Here is a 25005-nt window from a genome sequence, read left to right on the forward strand (position 1 = left end):
AATTCCTGAAAAAAAAAACGTTAAATTTCTTTAAAGAACCCGGAACGTTTGATGGCGACGGTGATTTTTTTTTTTTTTTTTTTTTTTTTTTTTGTCGAAACCTACGCTCTGTCCACTCTTGTAAGTTACTCATACTCTTTGGTTCAAAATTAATGCTCATTTTCACTACTTTATTATTTCCACATTATATTAATAAATGCCAATGATCACTGCCAATGGAGAAAATGGTGCTGCCCATGGATGAAAAAGCTTGCCCAAAAGCTTAATAGCTTCGCAGTATTTGATTGACCGAAAGATTAAGAGATATGTTCATAATTGCAGCATCAAGTAGCTTTTCACTACGATGCGGCGCGAAGAGCCTTCACTGAGCTATTAAATTTATAAAAGGTAAGGTTTAGAAAAAAAAGCAAAATATTATTCGCTAAGCATGTCCTCATTCTTGGGTCAGGTTCTTTTCCTTTCCTGAGGAAACATATTCGAGGCTCTGGTATTTAAGCACTTCATTCACTGCAATAAATTCAGACTCTGGTAAAACTGCCACCAATAATGGAGATTGAAAAACGGTGTAATGGTGAAATATTGGTGGACGGGCAAAAAGGGTTAGGTGGAACCCAATTGAAGTTAATTATGCATAAGTAAATGTATTACCTTAACTCACCTTACCAACTTGAACTAGAAGCCTTCCTTAGACTAGAGAATACCTTTGGGGTACTTTAGGTAAGATCACTGATCCGTAAGCCCTTTTTATCTATCAAAATGTAAAAAGTACTATAGACACACTTTGCTAGTTTTCGAAAAACGAAGTGAAAAATGGTGAAATACTGGCGGACGGGCAAAAAGAGATTAGGTGAAACCTAATTAAAGTTGAGCATAATTAAATAAATATATTACCTTCACTAACCTTACCAACATGGATCAGAAACCTTCTTTAAACCAGAGAACACCTGTGGTGCACTTGAGGTAAGATTACTGATCCCTACACCCTTTTCTTATCTATGAAAATGTAATAGAAAAGTTTATGTGACAATTGCAGCTTTGAATGTAAACTGATAGACATATGGTGCAACAAATGAAGCAAAAGTAAGATTGGATTTGCCGCTAGCTCAACCAGATATGCTGAGAGCGCTCCTTCAACAACCCATCAACTCCCATCTCCCATAAAAGTAATTTATGTTTAATGGATTAATTTTAAATTGCAATTTCCGAGATATTGGAGGAGTGAAACACACGGGATACTGACTTCCTTTTATAGAGGAGGGAGGGGGGTTTTAGGCCAATACAAGTGGAGTAAATAAAATCGAAAATTAAAGGAAAGAAAAAAAGATTCACTTTGTTTCCAACAGGGTATGATTTCGGTTACAGTTTATTGAATCTTTAAAATTGTTGTCCTATGTTTAACTTGGTCAATTTTATAACAATATGTTGCCTGTTAAGGCGAAAAGTAATTTAAAATGATATTATCTGATTATCTGGGCATTTTTTTTCTGCTGGACAGCAGCTGTGTACAATATTACCTATATTGCTGCTTGTTGCAACGGGTTTGTTACGTTGGCTTCATGTCACAATGCTGCATGCAGTTGTTAAAAAGAGAAGATAATTATGACTTTGGGCTTGCTAACTATTAACAAATTTTAGCTAGGGAATTGTTTTTTTCTAATCTTTGGTCACTGAAATTCAGACCTTGTTTGAATTTAGTATGAATTTTGAAGTTTACAGCCAAGCAAACATTATAGTTGGTGTTCAAATTTGTGGTATTATTTGAAATGTTGTAAATAGTTGGTATTTGCAATGTTAATATTTGAATAGGTGAACTTGTCTGTAATTTTTAATTCTATTAAACACATAATGTAATTGTAGATAAGTAATAACATAAAAAGTGACATCTTTGGCTTAATTTGTCCTCAAGCTGCAAAATTAGAATCTTGAAGTCGTTCCAATGCTGTAAAAAAAAAAACCTTAATTAGTAATTTTTTGATTAATTAGTTAATAATATTAGTCAAACAAAATTTAATTATACGAATAAAGTACTCAATGTAGATTTAATAGATTAAATTTAAGTACAAATAAATTATATAGTAAATAAACAAAATAAAAAAATAAAAAAAGTAGTACTACTACTAACAACTGACTGCAGCACCAAGCTATCTGAGACAAATACGGGTAGGTACGCTCTTCCATCCAAATCGATTTAAAGCCTCTCTCTTTGCACCTTCACAGGAAGTTTAAATTTTTCTTCAATCCTTTCTTATGACCTCCAACCCTATTTGGAGTGGCCTATTTTTTGTTTGGCATTGTCGTCTTAAAAGGACGATGTTGAGCAATCTATTATCCGCAGAACGTGTTCTATTCTTCTCAACCTCTCTGTCATTATTCTCTATGATTTTTGACAGAAGAATGATCACGGATACGTACTCATTATTATTTTTTTTTTTCCCAGGGAGGGTGATATTGAAACAATGGCCATGGATGATCGGGAGACGGTACATTCCAACGTAAATTAAAAGTTCTAGTGCCCTTTTTAAGTGAGTAAAAAGATTGACCGGTTGTAATTGTCTTACTTTCTGTTTGCTAAGTGTTTCATGTGGAGTTGTTCTAGGGGAATTACCTGTGGGCTACTTTATGCGTGTTTTGATTTCTGGGAAATAATCTCCACAGAAGGGGGCATTTCTGAGGTTAAGATTAGAGATTAAAGTCTTATTCAAATGAAAAAATACAAAAACATGTCTTTTTAACTGAACGAGTGACATTAAAACCTAAAACGAACAGAAACTATTCCGTATATGAAATGGGCTGTCTCTTACTCAACGCCTCCCTCTTTACGCTAAAGCTTGACAGTTTGTCGCAACTCCACTTTTTAAAACAAAATTTGTTAAGGAGGGGACAGCGCTTTTTATATACGGGGTGATTTCTGTTCATTTTAAGTTTTAATGTCGCTCTTTACTTTCAGGTAAAAACAAATTGTTTTTCTATTTAATTTCCAACGGAAACTAAGCTAATACCTCTGTTATTACCACGCACACTCCTATAACCTTTATTATTGAGGGGTTTAATTAAAGTTTTTCTGAATATCATAAATTCATACTTTTTTCTTATTCACAAATGAGATATTTTATTTCGCAGCTCAGAAATTTAGTTTTTTAAGAAAACAATAGATTTTTTACAAAGAAGGCTAGGCAAATTAAATATGTTGTTAATTGATTTTAATGTTAATTATACTTTGTTTATTATATTAGTTAATTATGTATCAAAATATTGATTAATCATGGTGCTTCTCAAATTTAACTATTGTTGAGGTTAATAGTTGCAGTTTAATTTTTTCTGAACAACATTTTGATGAAAAGAAGCTCATTTATTATATTTGGCTTTCGAAATAAGGTTATTTGGAGTACTTCCAATAAATAAGAAAATGAGAAACATTCCCCCTTGAATTTTTGTGAAGACAAAGCTTCTGGTAGCACCTGCCGCTCTCCCCTTCCTGATAAATTTCAAGGAGGCATTCATAACCTCTCCCTCTGCCCCACATCTCCAGCATCTGTGCTGGTAAGCAAACTAATGCATTATTCTATGTTGGACAATTTGTCTCATCTATAAGAGGGGGAGCTAACATCAAAGCATCTATACAAATACAGAAAAGAGAATAATGAGGACTTTTTTCTCCACGAAAGTGAATGAAATGTTTGTTCACTGTCTTGGGAAAGAGTCCTCATTATTCTCTCCTCTGTATTTGTATTATGGAAAGGCAGTGCGGTCTTTGCATTATCAAAGCATCTATATTATAAACTTCGTCAAAAAATTTTTCTCTTCAATGAAAGGAGACTAGAAATTGGTTTCAACCCTCCTCCTCTCTAAATTTACCTGAAGGGCTCCCTGGAAAGAAAGAAAACATTGGAAGTTGTGTATAAAAAGAAAATTAGTAATAATACCATTTAATTTTTGGCAAAACAAACACGGATCTATACCCCCCCCTCCTTCCTTTACTCAGTACATCCTTCTATTTTTACCAAAAAGATAATAGAGGGAATAATTTGGGCATAAAAAATATGTTTTGAAGGTTCAGGCACAGTACTCCCCCCACCTGCACAACCAACAGGCGCAGTACCCCCTCCCCCACCTACACAAAGATAAACCGACCCTCCTTCATAATGGCTGATGTGCAGTCATGTACAATTGTCCATACATTTATCAATCCCTAGATGACTCGACCTATTTAAATGAAGCCTTGGATTAAAATTTTTGTGTTAACAGTTTGTTTTGTATGGACTAATTACATCTTTCGGATTGGATCTGCCATGGAGCGACAGTATAGCCACTGAAACTGTGGAGCTCTTTATATAACTTTCTGATAATTTTAAATCGATTAGTTCTCTCAGAATTTTCTGTCGATAGCTTTTTCTCTTTCTTTGGGGTTTAAAGTTCGTTTTGCACCGTAAAATGGCAAAAAACACCACTAGGGTATAGTTCTATCTTTTTTGCCATTTAAGATAGGCACTACAATTTTTTTAATCTCCGTTCGAATGAGCCTTCTTCTGATGTTCTAGGACCGCCGTGGTCCTAGAGGATTCTAGAACCACTGGCTCGATACGATAAAAAAAAACAACAAACAAGCAATTAACACAAATCTGTAATATTTCTCCCTCAAAAATGCAGAGTTTCACATTTTCCAGCATAGGAATTTGAAACTTCTGCAGTGGGGCTCTCTGATACGCTGAATTTGTTTGTGTTATTTTAATCAAAATTATTCACCCTTTTTCGGGTGTTTTCCCCCTATATCGAAAACGGGGTAAATTTTTCAAGCTCGTAAATAAAGGTAGATTGCTTATACTTAATGACTCATATGTTTAGAAACACCATAAGAGACAATTCTTTTAAAGTGTATATTACTATCAAATCGGTGTTTTCCTACAGTTTCGGTTACTATTAGCACGAGAACTTGAACGCTTGCGGTTTTAAGCACAAACTGCTTGAAAAGCTCATAAATAATTTTAAATAATTTTTTCTTAGAATCTCAATTACTAGTAAGAGGAGTTGTGTGCTTGCAGTTGTTTTTTTTTGTTTTTTTTTTTACCGCAAACTGTTTGTAACACTCATATTTTGAACTTATCTGCTTTATAGACATAGGACGACCTTGACAAATAGGCAATACCCTCACAAAGTAAAAGAGAAAGTTCCCTCTAAATGGAGGTTTTCTGTGGCTTAAGGAAAGATTAGACATTTTAAATAAGAGAAGACTTGTCAGACGACTTAGAATCCTATTCTAAGCAAGAAACAAAATTGTTAAACAATTTCAAACACTAAATTTCTAAATAATTTACACATTTACACTGAAATTTTGGTCTTACTAGACCGATCAATCTGGACCGAAAAGAAAGAGTGGAGCTTAATCAGACTAGAGTTGCCACTATGGAATATTTGTGCTCATAGAGGGAAAATAGACTTGAGTTGTGATTACCTTTTTGTAAATTGAAGGCATTTAGCTCCGAATTTCTTATTCTCGCCAATTCCCTCTTGAAATTCATTGCAAGTGCCTTCCGTTGAAAATCTGCTTCTATTTCATGCTTCGTCCGCGGAATGCGGAATTTAATGAAACTGCATATAAGGATTGCTGAAAGAATTGAATATGCATTTGATAATTCTGTTCGTCTATGCTGTCCCCTTCGGGTGGCAATGTCAACGTCAGACTTAGGCTAAGCTGCATGTGTACAACCACTTATAGAGAGGAAAAAAGAGCAAGATAAGGCACTAGCTTGCATCAAAGTCGACCAAAGTCCCGAAAACATAAAGTAAGTGAGCAACAATAAAAAATGCGCTAAGTGTTTTTCTGCTCGTCATTTTTGCTACTGAGACGAATTATTGATGTTTTTGTTGCATTGTTAAGGAATTAACTATCTATATAAAAAAGCTTTACCCTTATTCTTACATTTTAGAATTAAATTTCATTAAAATGGAAGTGGTGTTGGCTCTCTTTATCAGGGTTAGATCTAGGGGGGGCTAGAGGGGGCAAGTGCCCCGGGTGGCACATCCAGGGGGTGGCAAAACAAGCTTAAATTGTAATATTTTTGGGCAAAAATTATGATATTTACAGTTTTGATGGTGCGGCAGGGGGTGACAAAGTCTGAATTTGCCCGCCCCCCTGCCACTTGAGAGAAAACCTAATTGTGGCTCTGCTCTTTAGTCTATATTCGCACTGCAGTCAAGTCACAATTGCTAGCTGCTCAAGACAGTTGCATTCAGGCAAATTTCGCTTTTCGCAAGTTATTGACTGAATTATTAAAGACTGTATCTTACGTGTCTTCTTCTAATTTTAATCGGAAGTATAGGATACTCTTTAACTAAATCTATGTAAATATTGAAATATCGACCGTTGTTGCATATAACTTTAAAATTGAAATTCTTTCTTTGAGTTCACCTCCCCCCAAATCACCTCTACGTCTATTCAGAATATAAAAAAAATCATTTTATATATATATCAATTATCTCTGGAAAATCCTGTATTTCTTTTCCACAAAAAAAAGTTCCACACAATGTCTAGAATTTTCTTGAAGTGGTAACACTGATCGGAACTTCCTCTTTAATTCTAGTGCACCAATAGATTACGATAAACTTACTCAACAAAATGAGTAAACTATAAATAAAAATATTATGTCTAAACAAATATGAAAATTGTTTTCATCATCTTTGCCATAGATCTAATCTCCCTTTACTGAATTAAATAAAAAAAAACTAATTTTTTTAGCTGAAAGTAAGGAGCGACATTAAAACTTAAAACGAACAGAAAATACTCCGTATATGAAATGGGTTGTCCCCTCCGCAATCCCTCGCTCTTTACGCTAAAGCTTTTAATTGTTTTAAAAAGTAGAATTGTGGCAAAGAGTCAAACTTCAGCGTAAAGAGCGAGGGATTGCGGAGGGGACAACCCATTTCATATACGGAGTAATTTCTGTTCGTTTTAAGTTTTAATGTCGCTCCTTACTTTCAGCTAAAAAAATTAGTTTTTTTTTATTTAATTTCTGAACTTTTTTGAATTAATGCATGTTTGGTTTTGGCTCTCCGCACATAAATTATTAAAATGAAATTTGTATATTAATTCTTTTTTTGGCTAAATGGCTTTCTCTTAGTTTTGATCAGACGATTTTGAGAAATAAGGGGTAGAGAAGGAGGCGTAGTTGCCTTCCAATTTTTTGGTTACTTAAAAAGGCAACTAGAACTTTTAATTTTTAATGAACGTTTTTATTAGTAAAAAATACACGTAACTTAAGAATTAACTAACGTAACAAACTTTCATAACCTTATATTTTTATTATGTATACGAGGGGGTTTGTACCCTCGTTAATACCTCGCTCTTTACACTAAATCGTAAGTTTTGTCCCAATTCTTTAAGAATGACCCCTGAATCAGAAAGGCCGTAGAATAAATAGTTGAAATTACTAAAAATACTTTAGCATAAAGAGCAAGGTATTTATCTCCTCCTAAATACCTCGCTCTTTATGCTAAAGTATTTTTAGAACCCCTCATATGCGTAATTATTTCTATTCGTTTTAAGTTTCAATGCTACTTCTTCCTTTCATTTGAAAAAACGTTTTAATGTTTATTTTTCATTGTTTTCTTATAGTAATGCTAGAGAATCCTGCGCCCTTTTCATTGAATTTTTCTTCCCCCATGACAGATTCCTCCAAGGAAAGATCCTCCAACATAGCCCCCTCTCCTCAGCCCCACCCCCAAACAAAATAAAATCCCCCTGAAAACGTCTGTACACTTCCCAATAACCATTACTATATGTAAACACTGGTCAAAGTTTGTAACTTGCAGCCCCTCCCCCAGGGATTGTGGGGGAGTAAGTCATCCCCAAAGACATAGTTATTATGGTTTTCGACTATGTTGAACAAAATGGCTATCTCAAACTTTTGATCCGTTGACTTTGGGAAAAAATGAGCGTGGGAGGGGGCCTAGATGCCCTCCAATTTTTTTGGTCACTTAAAAAGGGCACTAGAACTTTTCATTTCCGTTATAATGAGCCCTCTTGCGACATTCTAGGACCACTTGGTCGATACGATGACCCCTGGGGAAAAGAAAAAAAACAAACAAACAAACAAATAAACACGCACCCGTGATTTGTCTTCTGGCAAAAAATACAAAATTCCACATTTTTGTAGATAGGAGCTTGAAACTTCTATAGTAGGGTTCTCTGATACGCTGAATCTGATGGTGTCATTTTCGTTAAGATCCTACGACTTTTAGGGGGTGTTTCTCCCTATTTTCTTAAATAAGGCAAATTTTCTCAGGCTCGTAACTTTTGATGGGTAAGACTAAACTTGATGAAACTTATATATTTAAAATCAGCATTAAAATGCGATTCTTTTGATGTAGCTATTGATATCAAAATTCAATTTTTTATAGTTTTGGTTACTATTGAGCCGGGTCGCTCCTTACTACAGTTCGTTACCACGAACTGTTTGATACCCGTCTTTCTTGTTTATTATTATTATTATTTGTTTGAAAACCTTCTATACAAGAAAAGAAAGACGGAACATTATCAAAAAAAAGAAGAAAAAACTAAACACAAATAAAACAAGATTTGCGGAAAAAACCCTGTTGAAGTTAATTTTCATCTCCCTGAGCCTCCTTACAAGATAGCCAACGATTTGAACCTGCATCTTGCGTCCATAGTACAAAGTCTCCCCCCTTTCACTGGCTCAGGTCAAACTATTCCTCCCTCCACTTCTTTCCCCCAAATTTCTTCCTCTGATGTTATAAATAAAATCCGAAAGCTCAAAAAATCAAGTACTTGCCCATTAAATATCCCAATTGACTTGAATAAAGCCTTTTCAGACACAATTGCTGGACCTTTATCTGATATTTTCAACCAAATTACAAAATCTGGTAAATTCCCAAGTTGCTGGAAACTAGGTTTTATAACACCCATCCCAAAGAAATCTTCCAGTCTGACTATAACCAACATGCATCCTATTACACTCACTCCAGTTTTTTCTAAGCTTTACGAAGGGTTCCTTTGTCACTGGCTTAAAATTAAAATTATACCACGCATTGACATCCGACAGTTTGGTAATTTAAGAAAAACCTTCACCACCCATTACCTTGTACACTTGATTCACAAGTGTACAGAAGTGGTGTTGGCTCTCTTTATCAGGGTTAGATCTAGGGGGGCTAGAGGGGGCAAGTGCCCCGGGCGGCACATCCAGGGGGTGGCAAAACAAGCATAAATTGTAATATTTTTGGGCAAAAATTGTGATATTTACAGTTTTGATGGTGCGGCAGGGGGTGACAAAGTCTAAATTTGCCCGCCCCCCTCCCACTTGAGAGAAAACCTAATTGTGGCTCTGCTCTTTAGTCTATATTCGCATTGCAGTCAAGTCACAATTGCTAGCTGCTCAAGACAGTTGCAGTGATAAGTTTTCATGTTTTTAAACTCACTGAATAGTCTCGGCCACAACATTGATAGAAGCTTGGGGACATCTCCTCTTGTCCTGACCATTGTGATACACGCAGCTGCAGTGTCTCATTGTGAGCTGGCGCCTTTGAGTTTCTGCTCCTGCTAATAGCAGTGCCTCCTCTAAATAAAATGTCTTCTGAAGAAAGTGAGCTTGATGCATTTGAGTGGAAGACATGGTAGAAGACTTACTGTGCTCTGCATTCAGGCAAATTTCGCTTTTTGCAAGTTATTGACTGAATTATTAAAGACTGTATCTTACGTGTCTTCTTCTAATTTTAATCGGAAGTATAGGATACTCTTTAACTAAATTTATGTAAATATTGAAATATCGACCGTTGTTGCATATAACTTTGAAATTGAAATTCTTTCTTTGAGTTCACCTCCCCCCAAATCACCTCTACGTCTATTCAGAATATAAAAAAAAATCATTATATATATATCAATTATCTCTGGAAAATCCTGTATCTCTTTTCCACAAAAAAAAGTTCCACACAATGTCTAGAATTTTCTTGAAGTGGTAACACTGATCGGAACTTCCTCTTTAATTCTAGTGCACCAATAGATTACGATAAACTTACTCAACAAAATGAGTGAACTATAAATAAAAATATTATGTCTAAACAAATATGAAAATTGTTTTCATCATCTTTGCCATAGATCTAATCTCCCTTTACTGAATTAAATAAAAAATAACGAATTTTTTTAGCTGAAAGTAAGGAGCGACAGTAAAACTTAAAACGAACAGAAATTACTCCGTATATGAAATGGGTTGTCCCCTCCGCAATCCCTCGCTCTTTACGCTAAGGCTTTTAATTGTTTTAAAAAGTAGAATTGTGGCAAAGAGTCAAACTTCAGCGTAAAGAGCGAGGGATTGCGGAGGGGACAACCTACGGACAACCATATACGGAGTAATTTCTGTTCGTTTTAAGTTTTAATGTCGCTCCTTACTTTCAGCTAAAAAAATTAGTTTTTTTTCATTTAATTTCTGAACTTTTTTGAATTAATGCATGTTTGGTTTTGGCTCTCCGCACATAAATTATTAAAATGAAACTTGTATATTAATTCTTTTTTGGCTAAATGGCTTTCTCTTAGTTTTGATCAGACGATTTTGAGAAATAAGGGGCAGAGAAGGAGGCCTGGTTACCCTCCAATTTTTCGGTTACTTAAAAAGGCAACTAGAACTTTTAATTTTTAATGAACGTTTCTATTAGTAAAAAATACACGTAACTTAAGAATTAACTTGCGTAACAAACTTTCATAACCTTATATTTTTATTATGTATACGAGGGGGTTTGTACCCTCATTAATACCTCGCTCTTTACACTAAATCGTAAGTTTTGTCCCAATTCTTTAAGAATGACCCCTGAATCAGAACGGTCGTAGAATAAATAGTTGAAATCACTAAAAATACTTTAGCATAAAGAGCAAGGTATTTATCTCCTCCTAAATACCTCGCTCTTTATGCTAAAGTATTTTTAGAACCCCTCATATGCGTAATTATCTCTGTTCGTTTTAAGTTTCAATGCTACTTCTTCCTTTCATTTGAAAAAACGTTTTCATATTTATTTTTCATTGTTTTCTTATAGTAATGCTAGAGAATCCTGCGCCCTTTTCATTGAATTTTTCTTCCTCCATGACAGATTCCTTCAAGGAAAGATCCTCCAACATAGCCCCCTCTCCTCAGCCCCACCCCCAAACAACATAAAATCCCCCTGAAAACGTCTGTACACTTCCCAATAACCATTACTATATGTAAACACTGGTCAAAGTTTGTAACTTACAGCCCCTCCCCTAGGGATTGTGGGGGAGTAAGTCATCCCCAAAGACATAGTTATCATGGTTTTCGACTATGCTGAACAAAATAGCTATCTCAAAATTTTGATTTGTTGAATTTGGGAAAAAAATGAGCGTGGGAGGGGGCCTAGATGCCCTCCAATTTTTTTGGTCACTTAAAAAGGGCACTAGAACTTTTCATTTCCGTTAGAATGAGCCCTCTTGCGACATTCTAGGACCACTTGGTCGATACGATAACCCCGGGGAAAAGAAAAAAAACAAAAAAAAACCAAACAAATAAACACGCACCCGTGATTTGTCTTCTGGCAAAAAATACAAAATTCCACATTTTTGTAGATAGGAGCTTGAAACTTTTATAGTAGGGTTCTCTGATACGCTGAATCTGATGGTGTCATTTTCGACTTTTAGGGGGTGTTTCTCCCTATTTTCTTAAATAAGGCAAATTTTCTCAGGCTTGTAACGTTTGATGGGTAAGACTAAACTTGATGAAACTTATATATTTAAAATCAGCATTAAAATGCGATTCTTTTGAAGTAGCTATTGATATCAAAATTCAATTTTTTAGAGTTTTGGTTACTTTTGAGCCGGGTCGCTCCTTACTACAGTTCGTTACCACGAACTGTTTGATACCCGTCTTTCTTGTTTATTATATTATTATTTGTTTGAAAACCTTCTATACAAGAAAAGAAAGACGGAACATTATCAAAAAAAAGAAGAAAAAACTAAACACCGACAAAAAAAGATTTGCGGAAAAAACCCTGTTGAAGTTAATTTTCATCTCCCTGAGCCTCCTTACAAGATAGTCAACTATTTGAACCTGCATCTTGCGTCCATAGTACAAAGTCTCCCCCCTTTCACTGGCTCAGGTCAAACTATTCCTCCCTCCACCTCTTTCCCCCAAATTTCTCCCTCTGATGTTATAAATAAAATCCGAAAGCTCAAAAAATCAAGTACTTGCCCATTAAATATCCCAATTGACTTGATTAAAGCTTTTTCAGACACAATTGCTGGACCTTTATCTGATATCTTTAACCAAATTACAAAATCTGGTAAATTCCCAAGTTGCTGGAAACTAGGTTTTATAACACCCATCCCAAAGAAATCTTCAAGTCTGACTATAACCAAAATGCATCCTATTACACTCACTCCAGTTTTTTCTAAGCTTTACGAAGGGTTCCTTTGTGACTGGCTTAAAATTAAAATTATACCACGCATTGACATCCGACAGTTTGGTAATTTAAGAAAAACCTCCACCACCCATTACCTTGTACACTTGATTCACACGATCCTAAGTGAACTAGAGAAACCAAATGTTTGGCTAAACCTGGTTTTAGTCAATTTCCAAAAAGCGTTTGACTTAGTTGACCACACTATCCTAATTCGTTTACTACATTATAACTTTGAAATTGACCCACTTTTAGTAAATATTGTTATATCGTTCCTTTCAGAAAGATCACAAGTTGTAAAATACAAAAATACCTTCTCTTACCCCCTCCCTAGGTACTGTGGAATACCTCAAGGAACCTTATTGGGACCATTATTATTTCTTGTCATGATTAACGAAATTGGCAAAGAATTCCCCCAAAGATGGATATATGTGGATGACCTGTCGATCCTTGAAGTATGTCATAGGAATATTAAAAGTGACCCCGTTGAAATCCTAACCCAATGTTCGGATGAATCTAAACATCTAAATATGACAGTAAATCCCACTAAATCACAGATAATGACAATCAACTTCTTGAAATCTACTCCTGCTTTTTGCGACCCGATCCCACGCGAAATGCTAGTGAAACATGTTAAGCTTCTTGGTGTGTTTCCAACATTGTTAAACAAGCAAATGTTTCACTATCCATTTTTAAGCTGCTAAACAAATTTAATTGTCCTAAGATACATTCCCCCCGTGTTTACTTATCCTTTATCAGGCCGTTATTGGAATATGCATGTCCGGTCTGGCATTCGCAACTTTCAAATGAACTTAGTGACAAAATCGAGTCGGTCCAAAAGCGTTCGCTAAGGATCATTTACAAAAAAGGCAAAATTCCATACTCCTTCCTCCTTAAAGCTGCACGCATTACCACCTTAAAAGAAAGGAGGGAAAAAATTTGCCTGCTTTTCGCTAAATCAGTCATTTCCAATCCCCGTACTGAGGACTTACTCCCTGATTTTCACAATCCCATTAGACTCCGACTCCCCGGGTCAGCCTCCTTAGCAATCCCAACTTACTCTCCGATCCATGCTGTTACAGAAAGGTTTCGTAAAAGTTTTATACCCTTTATTCTGGAACACCTTAATAATAATTCGTGATTATGTACTTGCCAAATTCCCCTTTTCCTCTATTGCCGTTTTTATTCTTTTTTGATTTACTGTAATGTTTTTGTAATTTAATTGTTAAGTTCAGTGATTTGCCCTTTATCTTTGATGATTTTGCTTTTTTAATTCCTTTTAAATTTAAGTTTTTGACTTAATGTACTGTTTTGAATTTTTTTTTCTTAGCTTTTACTGATATATAAAGCAAATTCGGCTCTATAGAGCTTGTGATAGTCTTTTGAAGATAAATATTATCTTATCTTATCAAAATACAGAATACAGTTAATGTAAATATCTATGATAGCGTGTGAGACCATGAATGGCTGTGTACCGTACCTAGCTACGCATTGCGCACAATCAATGTGGCGAACCAAAACAATTGCATATTCCTATATATGCTTTGCAGAGCTAAAGAGGATTATTTAGTGCATTGCTTAAGCTGGTGCCAGGGGCTCTCTACAATAAGGAAAGGGATATCTGGAAATAATAAGTTGATACTTCAAGGTGTCTTAAACAGTATGTCTCCTCAGTTTATTTGTAGATTAGCAAAGAATCTAGAAATTTTGTTAAATAAAAAAAAAAATAATAAATAAATAATTATAAAAAATCTCAGTATAATATAAATGTAATGTTTTATTTATGACTCTTTCCGAGTGGTAAGCGTTCTTTTCAAGCATTCAATGCTAGTATTAGGTTAATGCATATTTCATTTAAGCGTTTTATGATGATCGCTGATCAAAGTTTATGTTATTTGTGTCTTTCGCTTATTTTAGGTCACTGTGTTCATGGCTGTATATTTGACTTTAAAATACACTTATCTATCTATCTATTTATACCTATAGCAAGTAGTTAGTTAAAAGACTTACTAACTCCCAAGAGACCTAACAAAATTAGGCATGTCCAGTGCCAAACTCTAAGACCACCAAAATTATTCTCTATCCATGGAATACCTTCACTCTCCATTCCTAACATAGAATATGGAATTATTTTCTAAGGGAGTCACAACTTCACATACGCCTTGATTTTATCGGCATTTAATTAGCAGGTAGGTAATTAATCTTCTTTGAGTTTAACGTCGTGTTTCCGATTCTATGAATTATTTTGTTGATCCACTGAATTAGGTGATTGTCTGCGGGCAAAAAACGCAGAGAATCTATGGAATACCTAGGGAGAAAACGGAATCCTATTGATAATGTTATATTCTCCTTATAAATAATTTCACCCTATTTACGCCTTTTTTTTAGTTCTGATGATTTTGATTACCATTTTTTTTAATTTCAAATTGAGTTTTTTACGGTCTTCAATCTGCTGTTTGGGCTTTATTTAGGTTTTTTTTTTACTAAGCTAAACACTTAGCTTAGTGGTTTACTTATCTTTTAAGGTTCGGTTCATAAATATCACCTGTATGGCTCTGCCCAGTCTGTTGTCAAGTTTTTCTTAGCTTGCAGATTCTCATTCTTTTAGAAATTGAAATTCCTCTCATAACTCTCTTCAAACTAGAATTTAACAGCCGTGTAATTTCTGTATCCAAATTTTTTTTCCCGGTTTGCGTCATATCATTACTGAACCTGTTTGAGTTCGCTTGTAAAATATTTTGTAGACATGAATGGTTTCTTTAAAGGAATAAGAATACGGCGTTAGACTTTACATTCCCTACCGGCAGTGCTGATCTCCATTTCTTGGCCCTTCAGCCAGGAAATACAATGGCGGGTTGAGGGCCACCCATCCTGTGCTTTCGCACACCCTTCCTGTTTCCCTTCTCCAGATTTATCCAGGTACCCATTAGAGCTGGGTTGACTCTGGCTAAGCTTACAGAGTCACGCCATTGACCCCCGTCCCATACTGAAGAATTGTGTACACTGGGATTCGAACCCACGTCCTCTCAGACAAAGAATCCTGAATCCAGCGTACCAACCCACTCGGCCAGGACGGCTTTAAAGGAATGACAGGAAGAAAATGCTGAAAAAAATCCTTACATAAAAAGAGATTTTTTTATAACCAAGCTGGCTAGCAAAAGAGAAAAAGCTTTAAATGTTTCCAATCTTTTACCCATGAACGATGATCATGGGAAAAGCTACTGGTTTTTGCGGTCATATAACATAGTATATGCTTGAACCACAAGACTTCTAAGGCATGTAGGGGTTTAAGGAATATTATTCAGTATTCTTTGCGCCGTCTACAGAATTTCTATGAAAAACTTCCAACGTTTAGCGGATTATAATTTCTAACCTATAGAAGAGCAACTGTTCAAACTATTTATAGTAAACAGCTATAAATAACTAATTACATTCTAAAGTAATAGTTGGTACGTGGTGAACAGAACTCTTTAACCCAATTTTTCATATGGAACTAATGTGACTGTCATTTGGCTTGAGTATAACGTTACTTCTGGTACGGTTTGGCATCTTGGATGTTGGATGAAGTGATGTTTCAATGGACAAGTCCATGAAAAGACCCATCTGGTTTTCATTACATAAGGTCTCTTGACCTGTGTATATTTACCTTTACCTTAACCCGGAAAGCTTTAATTTCATCTATAGCTTATTCTATTTTAACCTTTTAAATAAAAAAATCATCAGAATTCAAAGCTGATACGTCAATGATAGAATATGTTTATTTTCTTTTCAGCAAATTAATTACGAAATAAATTCTTGGAAATTACAAAAAAGTGCTTGATACTCTCTCCTCCCTATTCACACCCTGAAGAAAAAAATAATGAGTTTAATTTACCAACTACCAGGAAAGGTATAAAAATCTGGTATTTAGACTGAAAATCGATGAGGTCCTACTTGAATGGGGTAATTTTTAACTCTGCCACGGACTAAAAGAAATGTGCAAGCAGAATCCTGACAGAGAAGCGTTGTAATTGGTTGTTAATGACAGAAATTAGTTGCAATCACGGCTCTGCCGATTCTTTGTCTTTGGTCCAAATTAGTTTAGCTTGCCCAAATTGGTAATATAAGTTAGAAACTCTTAACGAACCGTAACAAAAGAAGCATATTTTGAACTTCTAATCAGTATTAGTTCAAACTTATTATTAAACCTTGGGTTGAGTTCAGTCAAGAAGGCTTAATTTAAATGTGCGTTTGTTACATAAGGGTTAAGTCAAAAGAGGATTGATTTAAACGGGGGTTCAGTCGAATATCAGTTTTGTCAGATAAGGCTGAGTTGCATGGAAACTCTGTTATGTGGGCTCAGTTACGCACACGCCTCTTTTGTGCAATGTAAACAGGGTTGAGTTGCACGGGGGCTCAGTCAAGCAAGGGTTCAGTTGCATGAGACTTAGTTAAACGGGGGTTCAATTGTACGACAGTCCTTCCAAATAGAGTTCAGTTAACGGGTGTCCAGTTGGATGGAAGCTCTTTTACAAGGGTTCATTTATATGTATACCCTTTTTATATAATGTATAACGTCATTGCAACACTATAATGTTTTTTTTTTGCTCTTTAGATGCATTTGAATGTGACGTGATCCACATGAAAGCAGGCTTTTTTTTAAATTAAGGCTCTAAAGTAAAGTCAGCCAAAGAATACACGTTCTGTCCATGACCCACCAAAATTTTGGATTTTGCCCTAACTCGGGAGTCACGGAAGTAGGCTGTACCAACAATTGGGTTTGATTCCAGTTTCTATGGCTATGATGAGAGAAAGTATAATATTGCTAGGACACATCTTGCAGAGGAACGTTGATATATTGCCAACGCTTATCCTTCTTGACAAACTGTCTAGGGCCAAAATAAAAGCAGGTTGCCCCCAAATGGGGTGGGAGAATGTTGTAAGGAAAGGTTTAAGGGAAATAGGGGCTTTTTGGAATGGTGAAAATGGGTAGGCTTTAAATAGATTGGGATGGAGGAGGAGTGTGAATAGCTCTAGTGGCCTCATGCAGCTTTGTGCTGTAGTGAGTTGTTAGTAGTAGTACTTGGTTTGTTTACCAGATGTACTTCTACAAACATTATCATAATATATAATCATATATTCTGAAGAGTATATTGAACAGACTACTATCCCTAACAACTCATCCCACCAAAAGTTGCCTGAGATCAATACTGCTACCCACATTTTCGGTTCATCCTGCTCTATAAAGAGTACGTTTTACTAGTTTCCAGGAAGGTTTGAACTAATTTTTTATCTTTTTTTATGGCCTCTTCCTATCTCATTTGAATACGTTATGATTTTTAGTTTTGCCCCAGTTGGAGTGCCATAAGCAATATTTGGCAAGAAATCATTATTCATCCCCAGAACGTGACCTTAGCTTTTCTTGAATAATTATTGTAAAAAATATAGTCCAACCACCGTTTTATGTATAACTTAATCTTTGAGATGAAATTCTTCTTCAGCAGAAAGTATTAGAACTCCAAACATTAGGGTCCTTGTGGCTTCGAAGGTGGCTGACGTGGTCGTTGTAGCTTCGAAGTTGTTCAAGTTGATTAAAGTTGATCGAAGTTGATTAAACTAGATTATCCTTGAACAATTTATATGTTAAAAATATCATATATATTCATCATCTTTTTGTATTCTATACATTTAAAACTGTGCTAGACAATTGTTATTGCTGTGGATTCCCTTTCCATTTCCATTTCCCTTGCCCACTCTTAATTTTGAAGCTTGTCTTCCTTTTCTTTCTTTTTTAACCTTCTTTTTAAACTGCCAAAAATATCCTGGATTTTGACTATTCTAATTTTTTTTATCTTCATTAAATCTATTTCCTTTCTTCTAATGTACCCATATAAGTGAAGATAATCCACTGAATCAATTTTCTTGGTAACCAAAACCACATCTTCAACATTAATTTTCAAACCGGCTCTTTTACAGTGGCACCGAAAACTCACAAAAATAAGAGGGGGTAAATATGTTCAAAGTTTAAGAGAGTCAGTTTTTTCAATTTCTTCTAATGAAAACACGCAAAAAAGAACATTTGGACCCCCTTCAATTGTTCAACGAAGTTGAGCTATTGTTAAATTGATTTAGCTTAGTAAAAGCCGATCTATAACAGAATTAAATAAAAAGAACAAGTTTTTTTTGGAATGAAAGTAAGGGGCAACATTAAGACTTAAAACGAACAGAAATTACTCCGTATATGAAATGGGCTTTTCCTCCTCTACGGCCCGTCCTTTACGCTAAAGTTTGACTCTTTCTCTAAACTCTGCTATTTAAAACAGTAAGAAACTTTAGCGTTAAGAGCAGGGAGTTGAGGAGGAAAAGCCCCTTTTATATACGGAGTAATTTCTGTTCGTTTTAAGATTTAATGTTGCTCCTTACTTTTATTTAAAAAAGCTTGTTTTTTATTTTATTGAATACAGTATCGCCGGTTTTCAAGGAGGCACACTCGTGCCTCTTTAAAGAGGCGAACCACGACAATGTTAAGCGATCTTCGGTTCCAGTGGTCGCAGAGGGATGGGGAGGGATGCATTTCGTAGCCCGAGCTCCAACTAAGAAACTTGTCAAATTTCATCCCCCTTCGACTTTTCCTTCATGGGAAAAACCTGGCCAAAAGTTTCGACCCGTCAACCCCAGCCCCCTTTTAACGTTGTCCGATCGGGCTGAAATTCAAAAGTTAAGGTCCCCTAGGGCACAGGAGCTTATCCGCGAAATTTAAACTCGATCCGATATTTTTTGTTGTGGGGGGCTGCAGCCCCCGCTCTTGGCTTCGGAAAGGCCCTCTTTTAATTAACAAAAAATTGAAATGAATGAATAATGGAATAACTTCGAAAAACGTTAAACACAAGAGGACAGGAGAACCATTGCGCCAAAACTAGTAATTAGTAACAATGAAGTCCCCCCACAACAAAAAACCTGTACGAAAGAGTCTTTAAAAGCGGAGGATTTGGGGGGCGGCAGCCTAATTCCTGTACGTTTTAAGGTTCGACTTTGGGACGCAGCCTCTTTAACTCTTTAAGAAAACGAATTTTTTTTCATATTATATTCTTTTAAGTCACCCATGCTCTTTGCTTAGAAGCATAAATTATTCCAGGGCATTTTCTTTTTTTTACTTATTTTTGAATTAATGCATGTTTTGATCTTGGCTCTCCGCACATAAATAATTAAAAAAAAATTTGTATATTAATTAATTTCAACTAATTGGAAGACTTTGAGAAAAAAGGAGTGCTGGAGAAGGCCTAGTTCCCCTCCATGTTTTGATTACTTAAAAAGGCAACTAGAACTTTTAATTTTTTACCAACGTTTTCATTGGTAAAAATTATAAGTAACTTATAATTAACTTACGTAACGAACTTCTATATTCGTATGTTTTTATTGCGTATATGAGGGGGTCCAACCCTCGTCGATACCTTGCTCTTTACACTAAAGCTTAAATGCTCCAATTCCTCAAGAATAACCTCTCAATCACAAAGGCCGTAGAATAAATACTTGAAATAACTAAAATACTTTAGCGTAAAGAGTGAGGTATAACGAGGAGGCAAACCCCTCATATACGTAATAATTTTGTTCGTTTTAAATTTTAGTGCTGGTCCTTACTTTCAGAAAAAAAAACTTTTCATATTTATTTTTTCATTGCGTATTATATCATATTATAAATTCTCTTCCCCCGTGAAAATTTCCTCCATGGAAATATTCTCCCACGTAACCCATCCCCCTTAACTCTCTCCCTAAACCAAAAAAATCCCCCTGAAAACGTCTGTACACTTCCCAGTAAACCATTACTATATGTAAACACGAGTCAAAGTTTGTAACTTGCAGCCCCTCCCACGGGGACTGCAGGGGAGTAAGTCATCCCTAATGACATAGTTATTAGGTTTTTCGACTATGGTAAATAACATGACTATCTCAGAATTTTGATCCGGTGACTTTTGGGAAAAAAAGAGCGCGGGAGGGGCCCTAGAGCTTTTCATTTCTATTAGAATGAGCACTCTCACGAAAGGACCAATCAGGACCAATCACCCTTCTAGGACCAATCAGTCGATGCGATCACCCCTGGGGAAAAAAACAAGAACAAAAAAAAATAAATAAATAAACATGCATCCGTGATCTGTCCTCTGGCAAAAAAAAATGCGAAGTTCCATATTTTTGTAGATAGGTGCTTAACATTTCTACAAAAAGGTTCTCTGATACACTGAATCTGATGGCGTGATTTTCGTTAAGATTTTATGACTTTTAGGGGGTGTTTCCCCCTGTTTTCTAAAATGAGGGAAATTTTCTCAGGCTCGTAACTTTTGATAGGTAGAACTGATCTTGATGAAACTTATATATTTAAAATCAGAATCAAAATTTGATTCTTTTATGTAACTATTGGTATCAAAATTTCATTTTTTAGAGCTTCGGTCACTATTGAGCCGGGTCGCTTCTTACTACAGTTCGTTACCACGAACTATTTGATTTTGTTAACAATCCTTGTCTGTATTAAAAAAAAAAACTGTGTAGGAATGTGCGAGGGAACATTTTCTATCATAACTAATGTTAACTAACCAATCATTGAAATCTTATGAAGGGTTTTGGTGTTGGCTACCACTCGGAGCTGTTTAATTCTCGACGTTAGTTAAATCTCACTGTGACTAAGAATTAACAAATTTTAATTTTTTGTTTGCTGTTTTATTTCAGAGATTTCCAGCAGAATAGGCGTGCATTGAAAGTCTTAACAAAGAAAGCCTTAGACAGAAATCCAGATGAATTTCGAGTTCGTCTTTTTTTAACATAGGGCTGTTAAGAAAATAACTTGTGTTCAGGAACAGAAACGAAATCCATTGAAGGAAATATTTTGTTCATTGGAAATATAAAGGTATAATCTACAATTTGACGTAGTTTCTGCTCATATCAACTAAAAAAAAAAATGTTTTTCAAGTTAGTTATTTCAAGTGCACTTAATTGCTTTACAATACATGGGATTGAACCTGCGAACCTTCACTTAAAAAGGGAGGCCTTGTCCAGTGCGCTATCGCAAGGTATCTATAACAAAAATTTTTCTATAACTACATAAAATTACTTTCTTTAGTAAAACTTTAATGGCTAATGTATATAGTTTAACTAGGATGAAAATAAATGCATAACATGATGCCTTTTTATCCTATTTCTTAATTTAATAATTTATTTTGGAGTGAATTAAATTTTGTCTCTCGGATTGGGCCCCAAACAGTAAAAAAAAAAAATTCTTGGTAACCCAAAATTTAAAAATATGTTCCTAAAGAAACCGTTTAGCGAGAAAAATAGCCATTAATATTAAATTCAGAATTGGTAATAATGACATCAATTTTTATGATTTTTTTCAATGAAAAACCGAAAAAATACTATTGAGTTTTTTCTTTTAATGAAGATACGAAGTACAATTTAAATTAAAGATCCACGCCTTACAATGCGTGGGATTGAACCTGCGAACCTTCACTTGGAAAGGCAGGTCTTGTCCAGTACGCTATCGCAAGGTATCTATAACAAAAATTTTTCTATAACTACATAAAATTACTTTCTTTAGTAAAACTTTAATGGCTAATGTCAATAATGACATCAATTTTTATGATTTTTTTCAATGAGAAACCAAAAATACTATTGAGTTTTTTCTTTTCATGAAGATACGAAGTACATTTTGAAATTCAGGATAGAAAATGTGTATTTTTATTTTGCTGAATGGAAACATGAAAAAATTAACTTTTTTCCTTTGCTCCTCTCATAGGTGATTGTGTTGAACATTTTGGGGCCCCAAAAGGTAAAAGAAAACAAACTAGAATGTAAAAAGTAGAAATTGAATACAGTGCCTTACAATGCGTGGGATTGAACCTGCAAACCTTGATTTAGAAAGGGAGGTCTTGTCCAGTACGCTATCGCAAGGTATCGATAACAAAAAATTTTCTATAACTACATAAAATTACTTTTCTTTAGTAAAACTTTAATGGCTAATATACATAGTTTAACTAGGATGAAAATAAATGCATAACATGATGCCTTTTTTATCCTATTTCTTAATTTAATAATTTCTTTTGGAGGAAATTAAATTTTGTCTCTCGAATTGGGCCCCAAACAGTAAAAAAAAAATTCTTGGTAACCCAGAATTTAAAAATATGTTCCTAAAGAAACCGTTTAGCGAGAAAAATAGCCATTAATAGTAAATTCAGAATTGGTAATTATTATATCAAGAACTCTCATATTGCAATGATAATATGGAAACAAATTTGCTGAAATTCTAGTGAACCAAAATCCCTTCAATAATGACATCAATTTTTATGATTTTTTTCAATGAGAAACCGAAAATACTATTGAGTTTTTTCTTTTAATGAAGATACGAAGTACATTTTGAAATTCAGGATAGAAAATTTTTATTTTTATTTTGCTGAATGGAAACATGAAAAAATTAACTTTTTTCCTTTGCACCTCTCATAGGTGATTGTGTTTAACATTTTGGGGTCCCAAAAGGTAAAAACATTCTCAGTAATCCGAAATTTAAAAATAAATTCTCAAAGAAACTGTTTAGCGAGAAAAATGCCATTTATAACCAATTCAGAATTTGTAATTATTATTTTATGTACTCTCAACATTGCAACACTATTATGGAAAAAAATTTACACAAATCTATATACATAAAAATAAGTTGTCTGTCTGTTATGTCTGTTACACTTTGTCTGTTACGCCAGATTATATCTTCTATATATATAAAAGAAAACAAACTAGAATGTAAAAACTAGAAATTGCATAAATATTTCGAAATATTTTGACAATAGATTAAAGTAATTCGAAAAAAGGAAAATGGTAAAAAACTAAAAAAAAAAAAAAAAAAAAAAAGTAAAAAAAATTAAAATTAAAAAAAGAAAAAAAGAAAAAACGTAAAAAAATAAAAAAGATAAAAAACTAAAAAGAAAAAAAACTAAAAAAAGCAAAAAAACTAAAAAAAAGAAAAAACTAAAAAAATGGGAATTGCACAAATATTTCAATATATTTTGACAATAGATTAAAGTAATTCGAAAACTTTAAAACAGATACCCCCAAATATTGAGGTTTAATATAAATTGTTGGAGGTTTAGCATGCTTGGCACGTAAAGATTTTTCCAAGTGTCAATGATAGAATGAAGATTGACAAATTGAAGAAAACAAATCAATAAAAAGAAGAAACTGAAAAAAAAGAAAAAACTAAAAAAGAAAAAAAAACTAAAGAAGAAACTGTATCTATATATATAAAAATAAGTTGTATATATGCATGTTTGTTTGTTTGTGGGTTTGCATTTGACACCTTTTGGGGCCCCATTAAAGACTCAAAATTTTATTTTTTCCAAAATCAATATATTAAACTACGAAAAAGTATAAAAAAGGCATCATCTTTCTTAGGATTAGATGGGATCGTCTCTTACTTGGCCGCTAGCTACCAATGCAATCTTATAGGCTATTGTTTTGTAGTATTGGACGTGATCGTCTCTAACTAGCTTGCTAGCTACCGATACTTTTTTAAAAAAATTTCTTAGTAACTCGTAACTCGACTTTTTTCCTTTCCTCCTCCTGTAGGTGATTGTATTGAACATTATGGGGGTCCCAAAAGGTTAAACAATTCATAGTAATCTGAAATTCAAAAATATATTCCTAAAAAAACTGTTTAGCGAGAAAAATGCCATATATAACCAATTCAGAATTAGTAATTATTATTTAAAGTATCTCAATATTGCAATACTATTATGGAAACAAATTTGCAGAAATTTTAAAGAACCAGAACCCCCTCAATAATGACGTCAGTTTTGTTGTTTTTTGGATTTTGCTCAATGAAAAACCGAAAATGCTACCTCGGCTTTTCTTTTTAATGAAAATACGAAGTTCATTTGAAATTCAGGAAAGTAAATTTTTATTTTTATTTTGCTGAATGAAAAAATTTAAGCAAATTTGTTTCCATATTATCATTGCAATATGAGAGTTCTTGATATAATAATTACCAATTCTGAATTTACTATTAATGGCTATTTTTCTCGCTAAACGGTTTCTTTAGGAGCACATTTTTAAAGGGTTACCAAGAATTTTTTTTTTACTGTTTGGGGCCCAATTCGAGAGACAAAATTTAATTTCCTCCAAAAGAAAATATTAAATTAAGAAATAGGATAAAAAAGGCATCACGTTATGCATTTATTTTCATCCTAGTTAAACTATGTACATTAGCAATTAAAGTTTTACTAAAGAAAGTAATTTTATGTAGTTATAGAAAAAGTTTTGTTATTAATATCTTGTGATAGCGTACTGGACAAGGCCGCCCTTTCTAAGTGAAGGTTCGAAGGTTCAATCCCACGCATTGAAAGGCAGAGAGTTGATACGAATCGTATAATATTTTTATTATTATTTTGCTGAATGAAAACATGAAAAAAGGACTTTTTTCCTAAGCTCCTCCCATAGGTGACTGTAGTGAGCATTTTGGGGCCCCAAAAGGTAGAAAAATCCTTAGTAACCGGAAATTTAAATATATACTCCTAAAGAAACTGTTTAACGAGAAAAATAGCCATTTATAACAAGTTCAGAATAGGTAATTATTGTTTCAAGTACTCT

At 34.3% G+C, this 25005-nt stretch overlaps 1 long non-coding RNA gene across 1 annotated transcript; it reads right to left on the reverse strand.

The window, feature by feature from the left end:
* Window positions 1-1002: 1002 nt before the first annotated feature.
* On the reverse strand, window positions 1003-5602 carry LOC136025663 (uncharacterized). The gene is made up of 2 exons (XR_010617138.1): window positions 5450-5602; window positions 1003-1939 (listed from the first exon to the last, which is right to left on the reverse strand). It is a non-coding gene; the product is annotated as an uncharacterized LOC136025663 (long non-coding RNA).
* Window positions 5603-25005: the final 19403 nt, after the last annotated feature.

This window comes from Artemia franciscana, chromosome 4 (genome assembly GCF_032884065.1).
Source record: "Artemia franciscana chromosome 4, ASM3288406v1, whole genome shotgun sequence".
Taxonomy (NCBI): domain Eukaryota; kingdom Metazoa; phylum Arthropoda; class Branchiopoda; order Anostraca; family Artemiidae; genus Artemia; species Artemia franciscana.